Source organism: Natator depressus, chromosome 1 (assembly GCF_965152275.1).
Source record: "Natator depressus isolate rNatDep1 chromosome 1, rNatDep2.hap1, whole genome shotgun sequence".
Taxonomy (NCBI): domain Eukaryota; kingdom Metazoa; phylum Chordata; order Testudines; family Cheloniidae; genus Natator; species Natator depressus.
In genome coordinates, this window is record NC_134234.1 from 165,092,381 (window position 1) to 165,108,029 (window position 15,649).

Genomic DNA, 15,649 nt, shown 5'->3' on the forward strand with positions numbered 1-15,649 from the left:
TCAGGATGAGCTCCACCCTGACATCTGGTGATGAGGTGTGGCAAGTTGTGGTAAAGAACTTCAGGGGCCGATTTCATTTGCATAGGCACACCCACCCCACCTAGAATGAGGCCATAGCTGCCCAAATGGTCACTTTGGCTGCTGTGGGATCCCCAGTGTCTCTGTTATTGGGGCAGGAAGAATAAATTGTTATTACCCTGACTATGGGAATCAAGGACAGTGGAACTGTACTTGGCCTTTTGTTATGATGGAGGGACTTGCCATCAACTAAGTAGCACTCGCTAGGCAAGGGACATGGGTTCCAAAACTCTGTGAATTGAGAGAGGCTGGGGATAGGTATTAATACTTGGTGGCATGGGCCCCCTGGTGAGGGCCTTACATGCTAATTGCACTTCTTCCTCTCTCCACTGTGGAATATCAGAGCTAATTTTGATTCCATTAGGAGTCTAGTTACAGGCTGATGGGCTGATTTCACTTTGGACTAATGGTGCACCAGCACTGAGGCTCCTCTACTATAAGCTGAAATCACAAAAGAGTTAAACTTGCTAAGAGCTGAAATCACTGAGTGTTGTGTTAAGTAGTGGGGGAGCCTGAAGATATACGGTGGAGCAGAGCAATTTGCGGGACGGTGAGCCGAGCGGCTGGTGGAGCAGAGCAATTTGCGGGACGGTGAGCCGAGCGGCTGGTGGAGCAGAGCAGTTTGTTGGATGCCTAGAGCAGCTCATGGGCTGGCTGGCAGAGCGGAGCCCCATGGAGAGGTGGAGCCATCAGCTTTGGACCACATAAGGTGCCCCTTAAGCCCCCCCCCCCCCCCACATCTCCACCCAGGTTGGGAGGTAAAACTCTGCAGATAAACTTTCGAACTCTGGGGCTGCCCTGACCAGGGACAGAGACTTTTGGGTCGTTGGACTTTTGGGACTTTGGGTGATTTTGGGTTGCTGGACTCAAGAACCAAAGGGAAAGGACATGCCCAAATTTGCTTGCAGTGGGTTTTTTGCTCATGGGTTGTGTTATGAATCCTGTTGGTGGTGTTTCCCCAACATAATGCCACATTGTTTCTCTCTGTTATTAAAAGGCTTTTTGCTACACTCAGACTATGTGCTTGCGAGAGGGGAAGTATTGCCTCTTGGAGGCGCCCAGCGGGGGTGGTATATATTTGTCCCAGGTCACTGGGTGGGGGCTCAAGCCGGTTTTGCATTGTGTTATTGGAATGGAACCCCTAGATACTGAACCCAGCCCTTGTTGCTGCCAACTCTGACAGGCAGAAGGGTTACATTTACAATGGACAAGTCAAATTTCATATATATAAGGTTCTGCTGGCTTTGGTTAGCTTCTCCCACTGTGGTTTTTAACAGTAGGGAAAATGTATTTTGTTTATCCTCTTACAATTTCAAGTCAACTGAACGGATTTTTCTCAGTGTGAAAAAACAATCATTTCTGGGCACAGATCAAGCATGTAGAAATTCAGCTCGTAAAGTGGGTGTTTTGGAAAATTTTGTATTTCTGAAACAGGTGCTAACTGTGTTGCAATGGTCCCTACTAGCAACCGATACAATATCATTAACTTTTATAAGGGATTTCTGTGATTTACTAGGGGGAAAAAGGAAGCCTAAAGTAAGGTTTTTCCCCCCCATTTTAGCTACAAGATGGAGTCAAGCATCTTTAAGTTGATAAGCAACATTGAACTAATCAGGACACTACAGTCTAGCAGACGGCAGGCAGTGTTCCTTCAGTCATATTCTCCAGGAAGTACTACCAGCTGGACTGCTTGTTACGCAAGTTGCTGCTACAGAGAGTGCAGTAACATGGACTGTTTCTAGGTATAGCAAAACAACCATTAAGAGACTTCTTGGAGGTATAGACTTAGAGGAAACTACAGTTTCATTTTCAATTATATGTATTTGAATAGTACACAAAGTATAAAAACTAGGTATTAAAAATTCTTATGAAATCTATTCTAATCAAATTTGTGCAAACCACTTCATAAGATTTTTTTTAATTTAATTTAGATGAAAACTGGCTGAATGCAGCTCTTCACACTTTACATAAAATGATTTTCCTGCTATCTGAAGTACATATATTGTTAGAGGAAAAGGTGTTTGAAAAGTTCCATTTTGGGGCACATAATGTAATCAGTGAGGATGATCATCTCCTTTCCTTAAAAGAAAACTTTCTAGGGCAATTATGCAATACAAAGTGGTGTTCCAATCCTGCACCTGGTACTCTGAAGCTATCCATTCATATCAATGACTTAAAAATAGCTACACTACTGATATGAACACTTTACTCCTTGTAGGGACAAAAATGGATTTCTGGCTGCCAAGATAAAAACTGCATGGATATTCCCCTTTGAATTAATGAAATGGAATATGAGGAAAGCTTGATTTTAGGCTCTGTATTAAGTTCCATGTTTACATTGATATTTTATTTTAAGCACAAAGGGCTGAGTTTTCAAACTTGATCACCCAAAGTAAATGTCTAAATTCTACATTTGATGGTCAAAAAATACATGAAGTGGGATATGACATATTTTGCCATTTTAGTGCTGATGCACATGAATCTTCTACCTGAGAAGCCCAACCTTAAAGACTGTTCTCTATCGCTTTATTTGTTAATGGGCTTATTCAGCCAGTTCATGTGAAGGTGCATATATTCTATTCTCTTTCCGTTCTAGCGGCACTTTGTGATTTTGGTAGAAGAAAGAATGCGAGTCTGCCCTTTCTTGTGTTCTAAAATATCTTCTTTGTTAACAGCCTGTTGCATTTGGGCTTATTAATGATGGCCTGGATATTGACGGGAAAGCCATCCCAACAAACTTCCATAGCAGATCATTTTTTAAATTAAAAATTACTAATACAAAATGTGGAATTTGAGTCTCTAGTCAGCTGCTTCTAGATGGGGTGAGTTCTGCTAGATCACAAGGCTCAGGATTCCAATTCTGACATGTAGTTTCCTCTTTGAACTATCATACCACTCTTTCCTTTATAAAGAAGTAGCCCCTTAATATCTTAATACAGCAGTGTGGCTTGCATGAGTGTGGTACCATACCTCTGCAAATGCCTTGCATTTCAGGAATGCTTGAACAGCTGAAGTAACATGAATAATATGAAGAATGTACCAGCAAGACATTCATGTTCCTAATAAAACAATTCAGTAAAGTTAGTCATTTCACTTATATTTTATAGTGGGTGCATTAATTGTAACGTCTCTTTTATTAGCAGTTTATGCAAATCATACCCATTAATATAAAGATTTGTTGGCCCCTCAAGCTTTTGGCACATTACCAGTATGAACCACGGTATTCCCTGAATCTAGCTCACAGAATAGTCTTTGTTTGCACTTTCCCATGGGTCCTCTTCACATGATTCACTCCTTTAATGGACCTCACGTTCCACCCTCCCTCTCAGTCCCCCACAAAAGACATCCATCATTGGGGGGATCATCATGACCCTGAGAATAGCCAATGTGGTCTTTGTTCTTAGATGGATGTTTGGCAAATAAGTGGATAATTTAAAACATAAATATTCATGCATAATAGCCAAGTCTGTGGCTCAAATGAATGGATACCAGATTTTCCAAAGTAAGTTTCCCTTCCTTGGTCTCTTGTAGATTTTCCCTCCCTTCATTCCAATGCTGAGTTTTGTGAGGCATTAGCTCTTGAACATCTACATCCTTCAGAACCATGCAGCAACCTTAGTACAAGCCCTCCAGGGAGCTTGGGACAAACTCTGGTTGGTAGCCTGTGCTGAAGCTCATGCCATCATATCTGCATTGCTATTGTTACCCGTGGTGGCTAGGTTAAAGCTAGCATGGATATGCCTATTTGTGCTACAACCACACCCTCCTTTGCAATGTAGACATATCCTTAAAGTATATCTACACTGCAGCCAGGAAATGTGACACAGCTCCTGTAGGCATATCTTAGTTAGCTTTGATCTAGATACCTTGAGTCATAATAGCACTGTTGCTGTGGTAGCAGGGGTGGCAGCGTAGGGTAGCCTCCTGAGTACAACCCCCTCCAGGGCCCTGGGTACATCCTCAAGTGGCTAATTAGATCAAAGCTAGCTGAGTTATGGCCTATATGCGCTGCAATCACACCCCCTGATTGTTGTGTAGACATACCTATAGTAATGTCTTCAAGACCTGTAAGCTCTGTTACATGGTAACAGGATTTTGCTGCTATATTCTGCATCATTTCCCTTTTTTGGAGGTTGAAAGTGATTTTCCTCATCTGGGCATGTGAACATTCAACCTGTGTCCTGCACTTAAGCTCATATACAGTTCTAGTAGCACCAACAAGAAAGAGTTGGAGGCATCTAAGAAATCAGCCTTGGGAACATTTACTAGACTGTATAAATTGATCAGACTATTTGATATGAATTTTGTGCTCTTAAAAGTGACTGATAGTACTGGTCAGAGCCAGACAAGAGCCAGGTGTAGTGTGCAAGGCATTGTGTAAGTTTCCCCATGCATCTATGCCAGCCTACTTTCATCCTGATCTATAACACCTTCTCTGACCTCATCCTAAACCTTTTCTGAGTACAAGCTGCCAATCATGTTAAATTGGATGGTACTTTTGTAAAAATGACCTCTGGGGAGTTGGAGGACATCATTAAACTTATTTTAACCTGAAAACTAAGCAGGCTTTAAACTCTGATATCTAGGAGTGGTAGTAGACAGACAGACAACCAGCAGAAATTCTGTTTTTACCTTACTCATCTCTCCTATCAAAATTTCCATTTAAGGTGAGTAAAGTGGGAGAAAGTTCAGATTTTCACTGAAATTGGATACAAATTAGAACTTGACAGGGTGGAAGTGCTTTATTGCTAATTACACTTCACAGATCAGCACAACTACATACAGTAAATGATTGCAAAATGAAGCCATCAGCTATGTTGTAAAAAGGTTAAATTCACATCTCATGTCAGATTTCCTAACAAAAGCGTTGGAAATGGGATGTTGTTTTGATTTTGAACACCTGCAGCCAAAGGGAGATTTATTTCTACACCATGTTCCCAGACTAAATTTACATATATATTCTGCTAAGTTTCTTCTGTACAACCAGGATATAACTTCTGATCATGAACTTGATCTAGTTAGCCACTTAGCGGAATGGGGGCCTGATTCAGGACTAGGACTCCTCAGTGCTACTGCAATACAAATAATAAATTATAGGCCAGACCCTGTACCCCACTCCAGTTGATTTGTGCTTCTCCAGCAGAATTATTTTATTTTAATTTGAGGTTTTATGTTTCATTTTATTCTGAGGGAAGCAGCGGCATTCTTGAGAGCCTTTTGGATCTTCCCCAGCTTTTTTTTTTCCTCTTCTTCTTCTTTTTATGCTCTTCTCCCACAAAAGTCTCATGCTGCAATTACCCTCCGTCTGGTGGGAAAGTGCTAGACAGAGCTTCCTGGAGAGTCCATTAGTTCTAATTCTTGAGTTATCCATGAGAAGTTGCTCAAGTGTGCTGTACTTTCATATTTTCCTCCAAGTCTGAGAGCCCTAGGAGCCAGACACACGGCCTCTCTGCCACAAACATCCCAAGTTGACTGAAGGTTAAAGTACCAAGCTTGAGACCTTAACTTGGCTATTCCTTTCCGTTCCCTCCTCCGGTTTTGCTGGATGGGTGGTGAATCAGTGGATCAACCTTGCTGCATTAAACAGCCCTCCCCATCTACTTACAGAAATTCATATACTTTTTATTTCATTTATTCTCCTCCCCCATCCCACTCTGAGTCATCCCCAACAACAGAGAAGGACACTACAAATCCATATTTGATTTTTGCTGTATATATGGACTCTTACACAATTTTCTGCAGTGCTACTCAGCCTGTGTGTGTTATGTTCAACACATGTTAAACACCAGAATAGTTGCTCTATAAAAACACTGGCTTGCTCAATAAGCTCCAAGGGGGAAAAAGTCAGGAACTTAGAAAATATTTGAAATAATTATTTACAGGCTTTAAGTATATTAGCTGTTTTTCCCCTTTTGATTAAGGGCCCCAGATGGACAGCTTTAAAAGATAGATTTTTGTAAATGATGTTCTGAATTTGTTGATTTAAACTTTTATTGCACTTATCATAGACTCTAAATCTGTAATATGCTTAAAGGTTTAACAAAACACAAACTTATCTTAAATACAAAAGTGCTGAAACCCTTATGCCCTGGCATAAGATCTTTCATTGCATGGGCCTCATTACATAACATAGTTGCATAGCCTGTCGACCATTAAATACTCCTGTAAGACCTCCAACACAGTCTCCCCACATCTTACTCAACCTCACTGCTGCAGTCCTCACTAAGTGTTAAAGTGAGTAGAACTGCAATTTCCACAGGCAGCAGCACTGCAGAATCTCAGAGCACTAGCAGATCAGCAATACCTTGCAATGCTGCAATATAATTTGCAGAAGCTAAGACAAAAGGGATATTAGTGGCATCCACCAAATTTTGAGATTACAGGGAATAAGTTAACTAATTTATAGAGGGACTGGAGGTTTTGATATTGGGGAACTAAGCCTACGATTTCTAGGTTATAGGTTAAAGTATACTTAGCTAGACTGGTAATGATCAAGAGTTATTACTGTCTAGTGGTGGTTTAATGCTTATGTGAAAGGAGTTGGTGGTCTCACCCCAGTGTCTAGCAGACAAGTATTTGCATCGGAAACTCACTATCATGATTACTATACTTGTTGGCAGTTTCTGAATAGACAGAGTGAAATAACATGTCACTACCGAAAGTAGCACCTTCTTCAGGTCAGGACTGGGGTGTTGTGGGGAAGTTTGCGCTGCTATTACCTATGATACACCAGTTCTGTGGTTAAATGGAGAGCTTCATCCTCCAGAGTTTTCAAGCTGACACGTGTCAGTATGACTGATCTCAAAGAGAGCTGTGGTTGACTGAGATAAGCACAAAGTAGGTTCCAGGCACACCAGCATGCTCATCTTGGCTTTTACACTTACTTCCACTCTGGGTTTGCCTTAGGCCAGGGGTTCTCAAACTTCATTGCATCATGACCCCCTTCTGACAACAAAAATTACTTCACGACCCCAGGAGGGCAGACGGAAGCCTGAGCCTGCCCAAGCCCCACTGCCCGGGGTGGTGGGCAAAGCCCGAGTCCCACTGCTCTGGGCGGTGGTGGGGGGTGTCAAAGCTGAAGCCCTCAGGCTTTGGCCCTAGGTAGTGGGGCTCGAGCTTCAGCCCTGGGCCCCAGCAAGTCTAAGCCAGCCCTGGCGACCCCATTCAAAGGGGGTCACGATCCACTTTGGGGTGCCAAACTACAGTTTGAGAACTGCTGCCTTAGGCAAACCATAGAGCTTCTCTGTGACTCAATATCCCTTAACTAAAATGGGAATAATACTTTGTTGCTGTATCTGCCCCACAGGGATTCTTGACTTAATGTTTGTAAAAACACTTGGAAGAAGAAAAGCATTATGTATCTAGCATTTTACACTAGTTACTGAATTAATTAAAAAAACAAAGTATGTACTATTCCTTCTGGATTCACATATACTAACAATTTTTTAAACTGGGTTTTTCATTTAAAATGATATTAAAGCAAATATTGTTCAAAATTCATAAGTTAGTACCCTACCTTTGAATATAAGTTTCAAAAAGATCTATTCTACTTACAAACTTCCAGGTAGTTCTTTAGATGTCTGAATAGGAAAAGGGCAAAGTATATTCCTTAATTAACAGATGCAATGTAATATTTATTGAGTTGTGGAATTAATTGGCAGAGCTGTAGAATTCTAGAAATAACTTGATGTTTTGGATTCTTACCAAAATACGTTTTCCTGTCTCAGAAATCAGCAGGAAGAATGCTTTTGCTTATACAACATACACTCTGATTAATCCAAAGAAATCTAAATAATCCCATTTGAGTTTTTGCTAAAAGAAAACTCCCCCCATTCTGCCTGAGACATTAAAAGCCAAATTATGGCCATTTCAGTGCAAATGCACCAGCAGGTGAGGAGGTGAAGGCACAGGACCCTGCATCAACTAGTGAAGGGATGTATAACTAGTGCTGCTAATTCCAGAGAGGGCCTGACCCCACCTCCAGCGCTGGGGTAGAACACTAGCCATATTTTTAGGGGCATTTCTCACCACACTAGATGTATTATACCTTAGTCCAGACACCATTGTTGTAGTAAAGTGATTATAATAGGGTTAACTGGGTTATCCAGAGTATTATGGCATGGAGCCATGCTGTACTGCTCCCTTATTTCCATCCTGTTTTAGTCAGTGGAAATTCCCTCCCCCTCATTGTGATGCAGTTAAATAAAGCAGCAAGTTTCCAGCCTTCAATCTAGTGCAGGGATTGGCAACCTTTGTCACGTGGCCCACCAGGGTAAGCCCCCGGCGGGCCGGGCTGGTTTTTTTACCTGCAGTGTCCGCAGGTTCAGCCGATCGCAGCTCCCACTGGCTGCGGTTTGCCGCTCCAGGCCAATGGGGGCTGCAGGAAGCAGAGGCCAGCACATCCCTCGGGGATTCAGCCTTGACAGTCCCACTGATTTCAACAGATCTACTCACAAGCACATGCCTAACTTTAAACATGTGAGTAGATCCACTGAAGTCAATAGAACTGTCAAGGCTGAATCCCCACTCTGTCACTCCGAGTGCAGAAGTGCGGGCCTGCAAGGATTTTAAAAATTAATACTTGCCACTCCAGGCTTGTATTAAACTCCCAAGGTTACAGCTTCTCTCTGACCATGGCTTGGTAAACACTGCCACCACCCAAATGCAAAAAAACCCCTTTGAACCCAGGAAGGAGCACTTGGGAGTTCCTCCCTGTGGGGTACCCTCAAGCCCTTTCACCCGCCCTCTGGGGAAGAGCTGAGAAAGAAAACAAAAGAAATTAGCTGTGGCTATTAGCTAATCAGCCAACATGCACAAACCTTTTAGGACACCAAAAATCCAATCCTGTTCTTAAAAAAGGTAAATTTCATTAAAAACAAAAAGGAAAAAAATACATCTGGAACTTAGGCTTTTTGCTAGATCTTAAAAGAAACAATTACAAAAATTAAGCACCCAAAACAGCTTTCTTGGGGGTTCAGCTTAAAGGTTACAAGCAAACAAACATTAGGGGTTAGCACAGAGAAGATCCCCAAACCAAAATAAAGAAAATAAACCTGATCATGTGTAGCTAAACATTCTGATCTACTTACACATTTGGAGTTCAGATAAGTAGTTCTAGGCATGATCTGATGATTTATGATCATGCCTGGCTTAAGCATGTCTTAACAGTCAACTATGGATTTATCAAGAATAAATCATGTCAAATCAATCTAATGGCTTTCTTTGACAGGGTAACAAGCCTTCTGGATAGGACGAAAGTGGTAGATGTGGTATATCTTGACTTTGGTAAGGCTTTTGATACTGTCCCGCATGACCTTCTCATAAACAAACTAGGGAAATACAACCTAGATGGAGCTACTATAAAGTGGGTGCATAACTGGTTGGAAAACTGTTCCCAGAGAGTAGTTATCAGTAGTTCACAGTCAAGCTGTAAGGGCATATTGAGTGGGTTCTGCAGGGAGCAGTCCCAGGTCCAGTTCTGTTCAATATCTTCATCAATGATTTAGATAATAGCAGAGAGAGTACAGTTATAAAATTTGCAGATGATACCAAGCTGGGAGGGGTTGCAAGTGCTTTGGAGGATAGGATTAAAATTCAAAATGATCTGGACAAACTGGAGAAATGGTCTGAAATAAATAGTGTGAAAGTAGAATGATTATATTGAAATTATAATTCATTAAAGAAATGCTGCTTGAAGGGTTTGTTGAAATATAGTTGTCAGGAAGAGAAACATTAAGGCGTGTGAGACTATGGGTCCTCAAACTAATTAACTTAGAGCTCCTACTGAGCTAGGAGATTGGTAAACGTTAGTATGCAAATAAGATATGTATGTATATTTGTCAGTTTCTGCTTTCTTTTGTCTCTTATTTTAAATTGGCTTTGGCTTAGCTGTATAAATAAGTTATCGTGATCCTCAGAGAGGGGCTCACATCTGGGTGCATTGGCAAAGCGCTTTGCTAATAAACAGAGTGGTCTGACAAATTATGTGAGTCCTGAATCTGACTTTGACAATTTGGAGGTTCCACCGAGATGGCAACAGTCTTCACTAGGGCCGTGTGACTCCTGACTGTTCTTAGGACGGCCGTGGCAAGCTGGCACCTGGGCATTTGGTCCGAGCGGTCTTCCGCCAGAACGGAAGGGTGCATGACCACAGTGAAGTCTATGCCATCAAACCTGTTGGTTCCCACTCTGTTCTGGTAGGGATCCCGGGATCTGACATCAGGAATCTGGTCAGGTAATTATTTCTGTGTTTTGTCTGGACTGAGGACTGTCTTGTCTCTGTGTCTATCCGTCCTCCCTATGGTGTGTTTGAGTCTGAGCGCCATCTCCGTCTGGGGATCGGCTGACCAAAGGGTTCCTCTCCCCGCGGTCTGAGTGAGTGAAATCTGCACAATTGCAGCCGCACCGCGCCTTGGGTAAAACCCTTAGTGTGAAAGCAAGGGCGATTGAGGCAGTAGCCTGTGGGCTCCTTTTGTGTGTTGCACCAGGCATCGCTCTGACGAACCCGACTTTCCTTCTTGTGTGATTGGTGTGTAAAGTCCTCCTGTATGGGTAACCAGACAGCTAAGTTGGGACAGTTCCCTAAAGGAACGCCGGCTCAGTTTATGTATTTTAGGAAGAGTCCGGACTCCTGTAAATTTCTGGAAAAATGGTCTAGGCTAAGGGGGTCAGGTAGAGTGACTACTACCAGCACTATGCTTCTGTCCCCAGAAGCCTTTACAGCTATTCTGAGGGAAAATGGGCCCTTTTCCCCCAGAAATGGTCTATAAGGGACTGCTGCAGGCAGAGAGAGAATCTGATCAAAAATTGTTTGACTATTGGGTAATGTAATCAAAATCACTAAAGGATGTAAGGGGTTTCTGTTGGAACTTAACTTGGCTGCTCCTGTCTAGTTGTACAAGATGGAAGTGTAATCGGGGTACAGTTGTGTAAAAGAGTAATCACAGCGCAAGGGATGTTAGGCAAAAGAGAATTTTGTGTGTGTGTGTGTGTAGTGCTAAAATCTGAAGCTGTGTCTCAGCTATTACCTGAGAATAAACTTATAGCTTGGTACAGCAGAGAAACTATTGCAAACATGGTCTGTTGCACAAGAGGGGAAACTGAGGTACACCACCTCATGAATTTCATAAATGATCAGTTAGTGGGGTAATTCACTAGCCTGACTACAGAACAGCCTGACTATAGAACAAAATAAGGACAGCCTGGAGGTAATTCTTCTGTTTTTCCTGCAATTAGCAAGGAAATTTGTAAAAGAAAGTGGTATTATTATTAAGCAATAATCTGTCCCCACCAGGGGGGTGGAAATTGTTTCTTTTGTTTTTAGACTCTACAAGCAAGCTGGCGCCAGCGGAAGAATAACTCAGAATACCATGGATCTATGTTTTGTGTTGTTGTGTTTTAATGAACAGAAAACCTCACGACATGGGTGGGGGATGGCTTCAAAAGGCTGACGGGGGGGCAGGGGGGAAAGATGTGTATGGGAATGCAAAAGGCTAACTCAGGAGAATCCCAAAATTCAGTGGCTACTGTTAGGATCTTGTGACAAAGACCGAGTAGATGTCTTAAAAGACAAACTCGGCCAACCTACAACTAAATTGGCAAAAGGAGAGATTGATTGTTTCATGCAGTGGTGGGAAGAGGCAAATCATAGGTGGACAGAATCAAAACTTGCCTCTCTCAAAGATGCTGGCTTCTATCCCACCAGATGCAACTCATTTTACTGTTGTTGATTTGTGCTCTGCTTTCTTTTCTCTCCCGGTTCACCCTGACTCCCAGTTCCTGTTTGCCTTTTCTTACAAGGGGCAACAGTACACATGGACCACACTGCCCCAGGGGTATACTGAAAGCCCGTCATATTTTTCCCAAGCATTAGCCCGAGACGTTGCTGACCTTGTTTTCCCGTCCAGGTCCACACTAGTCCAACATGTAGATGATCTACTCCTCTGTTCCCCTTCATTGTCTGCCTCTGAAACTGACTCTTTAGTGCTCCTTACTGCCCTAGCAAATAAGGGTCACAAAGCTTCTCACTCTAAACTACAACTCTGTCAAGCTTGTGTCACATACCTTGGCTTTCTCCTCTCCCAGGGTTCCTGTGCACTTTCTCCCACCCGCGTCCAAACTATCCTTAGCTTTCCCCGACCCTGCTCCCCACGCCAGGTCCGGAAGTTTTTAGACATGGCTGGATTTTGCAGACAATGGATTCCCCAATATGCCTCCCTTGCAAAACCTCTCCAGGAACTCACTCTATTCTCTGTGCCTGACCCCATGCCATGGCCCCCTGAGGCCAATTCTGCCTGTTTCCCTCAAACAGGGTTTGGCTTCTGCCCCTGCCTTAGGGCTGCCTGACTATTCTAAGCCTTTTACCCTTTTCTGCCATGAACAATCTGGGTGTGCGCTTGGAGTTCTCACTCAGATGCACGGAGAAAAGAACCGCCCAGTGACTTATTTCTCTGCCACTTTAGACCCTGTTGCCCAAGGCTTACCCCCATGCCTGCGTGCTGTGGCTGCTGCAGTGTGCCTAGTCGAAATGTCTGATTCCCTTGTTCTCTGCTCTCCTCTTACCCTCCTGGTCCCTCACTGACCTCACCCTGCTCCAAGACTCTGCCCCAGAAACCGAGAAAGAATCCTGGGTTGCCCAAGGTTGCTCTCTACATCCCGATTCCTTTTGGTGCTCGCCTACTGGCGCCTTTGTAGCCCCCTTTTCACTCTACCCATCTCTGGCCGCCCTGCTACATGGTGTTTAGCATGTCAGAAAGGAGGGGATGATCTCTGCTGTAACAAAGACCGGATAGTGGGGCCCCCCCATTTTAGCTCTTTTGCAGCCCGCCACTGTGCAGCCTGTACCATTTGCCAAAACCATAATATTGCTAAACCTGTAAAAGTGGCCCAGGGGTTCCGGGGCCTGCCTCAAGCACCGTTCTTGCACAAATGCCTAAGTGTCAACAATATGGATTTATATTGGTTATGGTATGTTTATTCTCTGGTTGGATTGAAGCCTTTCCTTGTCACAAGGCTGACTCACTGTCTGTTGCCAAATGTTTGTTAAACCATATTATGCCTGCCAAGGGAATTCCTGCTACTCTGTCCAGTGATCGGGGTACACAGTTTACTGGACAACTTGTTCAACATCTGGACCGTATATTGCATATCAAACACCTGTTTCACTGTCCCTACCACCCACAGAGTGCAGGTGCAGCTGAAAGACGAAATGGTGTACTTAAGAATAAGCTTGCTAAAATTTGTGACTCTACAGGATTAAGCTGGCCAGTAGCCTTACCATTAGCCCTCATGGACATGAGATCTACTCCATCCCAAAGGCATAAATTAAGTCCCTTTGAAATTGTTATGGGACGCCCTATGCAAGCTATGACTACCATTACTCCCGTTCCAGATTTGAACTTGACTCACAGTGCGCTCCTTCAGTATTGCAAGAGACTAATGCAAGCTGTAAGTCCCTTCCATTCACAGGTTCGAGCTGCCTGGCCCACAGAACCCACCTCCGATGCTTGCCACAACCTCAAGCCAGGTGATTGGGTCTACATATGGTGCCATCGTCGAAAGCACGCCTTGGAGCCCCAGTGGAAGGGTTCTCATCAGGTACTGCTTACTACACAGACAGCTGTTAGACTATCTGGCATCGCAGCGTGGATACATGCTTCACAGTGTAAAAAGGCACCACCCCCAGAGAACCAATCATCACCTCAGGACAACGCAGAGTCAATTTTGACTCCAGAAGAAGATGTAGAGGAACAGTCTGCAATACCTTACAATCTACGCTCTCGTAAGGGTTGCCAGAAGCAGACGCTGTTCCTCGGCTGCTGGTATCTTATGGTCTGGGGAGACCATAATGACAATTCTTTTATCCAGCAGCAGGTGTGGATAGCTCAGACCCTTAATATTTCTAATTGCTGGGTCTGCAGCCACATCCCAGCCCACTCTCAAACTGGTGTTCCTGTCCTGGCTATCCCTCTCAAGTCCCCCGACCTCACTGGAGGGCCTCGTCGGTTTAACAAAATATGGATCAGCAATGACACTTGGGAAGCGGTGGGAATAAATGCAACTAAATGGATAAGTGTGATGGCGGGAAACGGTCATTGGTGTTGGGTGTGTAATGGGACAGGGCTGGATCTGGGAAAAAGCTGTTGCCTTCAGCATATTGTGGCCAATGGTGTATGGGATTATTCAAACAAAACTAAAAAGTGGCGGGCTGGATATGGAGAGATGAATTTTTTTCTCAACCTGGGATTAAACAGAGAAATCAATCTCATGTTCCCCCTACAGTAACCTTAGTGAAAACAATACAATTTTTCAATGTCATGCAAATAGCACCACTCCTCGTAAGGAGAATTACCCTTTGGGGGATACTACTCCTCCTTTGCAAACATCTATATGACAAATGGGTGCAACCAACCCTTCCTGGCCTTAATAGGCCATCACTGGGTGTGTGGGACCAGAGCTTATATCGAACTAACAGCTAATTGGTCAGGAATCTGTTTTCCTGCCCGACTCTTCCCACAATTCCGAGTGCTAGGAACCTTCCCTCGAGAACACCTCCGCAATTTCAGGCGAAAAAGAAGGGACTTAACAGATGCCCAATGGCATGTAAATAACATAAGCCCCTTAACCTGGGAAGAGGTTCCTTAATACCTGGCGGTTCCTTAATACCATTAGGGGGAGTAATACATCATGCAAAAGGGCTCCTAAGGTTACAAGCAGTAGTTGAAATAATGGCAAATGAAACTGGAGAAAGTTTAAGAGCCCTGGCCAAAGAAACAGGGGCAATCCGACAGATGGTCCTCCAAAACCGTCAGGCATTGGACACAGTGCTGGCGGCAAAAGGAGGGACTCGTGCTCTCATTGGAAAAGACTGCTGTGTGTATATACCAGACAACACCAATGAGGTAATAGATCGTGCTAGCTACTTAGAACAAATTGCATATCTTCCCCACAAAGTGCCAAGTTCTTTATGGAAGTGGCTAAGTAACATTTTCAATTTCTCTGGCATAGGAAACTGGTTGTTTCAGGGAGCCCTAACTCTCCTGTTTGGAATCCTAATAATTTTTGTATGTTTTCAGTTACTTTCCTGTTGTATCCAAAATTGTGTCAGGCATGCTACACAGATAGCTTCCCCAAACCAGAGTGCTAATTTGATGATTTTAAATATCACTGATGAACAAAGAGATAAAGAACGATTGATATGTGGAACCCAGTCATTGTTGGTCATTGCGTAGCTTGACCAAAAGGAGGGGTTGTGAAAGTAGAATAATGAATTATAATTTCAATATAATTCAAAGAAATGCTACTTGAAGGGTTTGTTGAAATATAGTTGTCAGGAAGAGAAACATTAAGGCGTGTGAGACTATGGGTCCTCAAACTAATTAACTTAGAGCTCCTACTGAGCTAGGAGATTGGTAAATGTTAGTATGCAAATAAGATATTGTATGTATATTTGTCAGTTTCTGCTTCCTTTTGCCTCTTATGTTAAATTCGCTTTGGCTTAGCTGTATAAATAAGTTATCGTGAGCCTCAGAGAGGGGCTCACATCTGGGTGCATTGGCAAAGCGCTTTGCTA

General features: G+C 43.3%; 1 long non-coding RNA gene across 1 annotated transcript in view; it reads left to right on the top strand.

The window, feature by feature from the left end:
* Window positions 1–15,432, top strand: part of LOC141998359 (uncharacterized) — a 56,834-nt gene extending 41,402 nt beyond the window's left edge. The window contains exon 3 of the long non-coding RNA XR_012641825.1: window positions 13,546–15,432. This is a non-coding gene — a long non-coding RNA (uncharacterized LOC141998359). The remainder of the gene's footprint in view (window positions 1–13,545) is intronic.
* The last annotated feature ends 217 nt before the right edge of the window (window positions 15,433–15,649 follow it).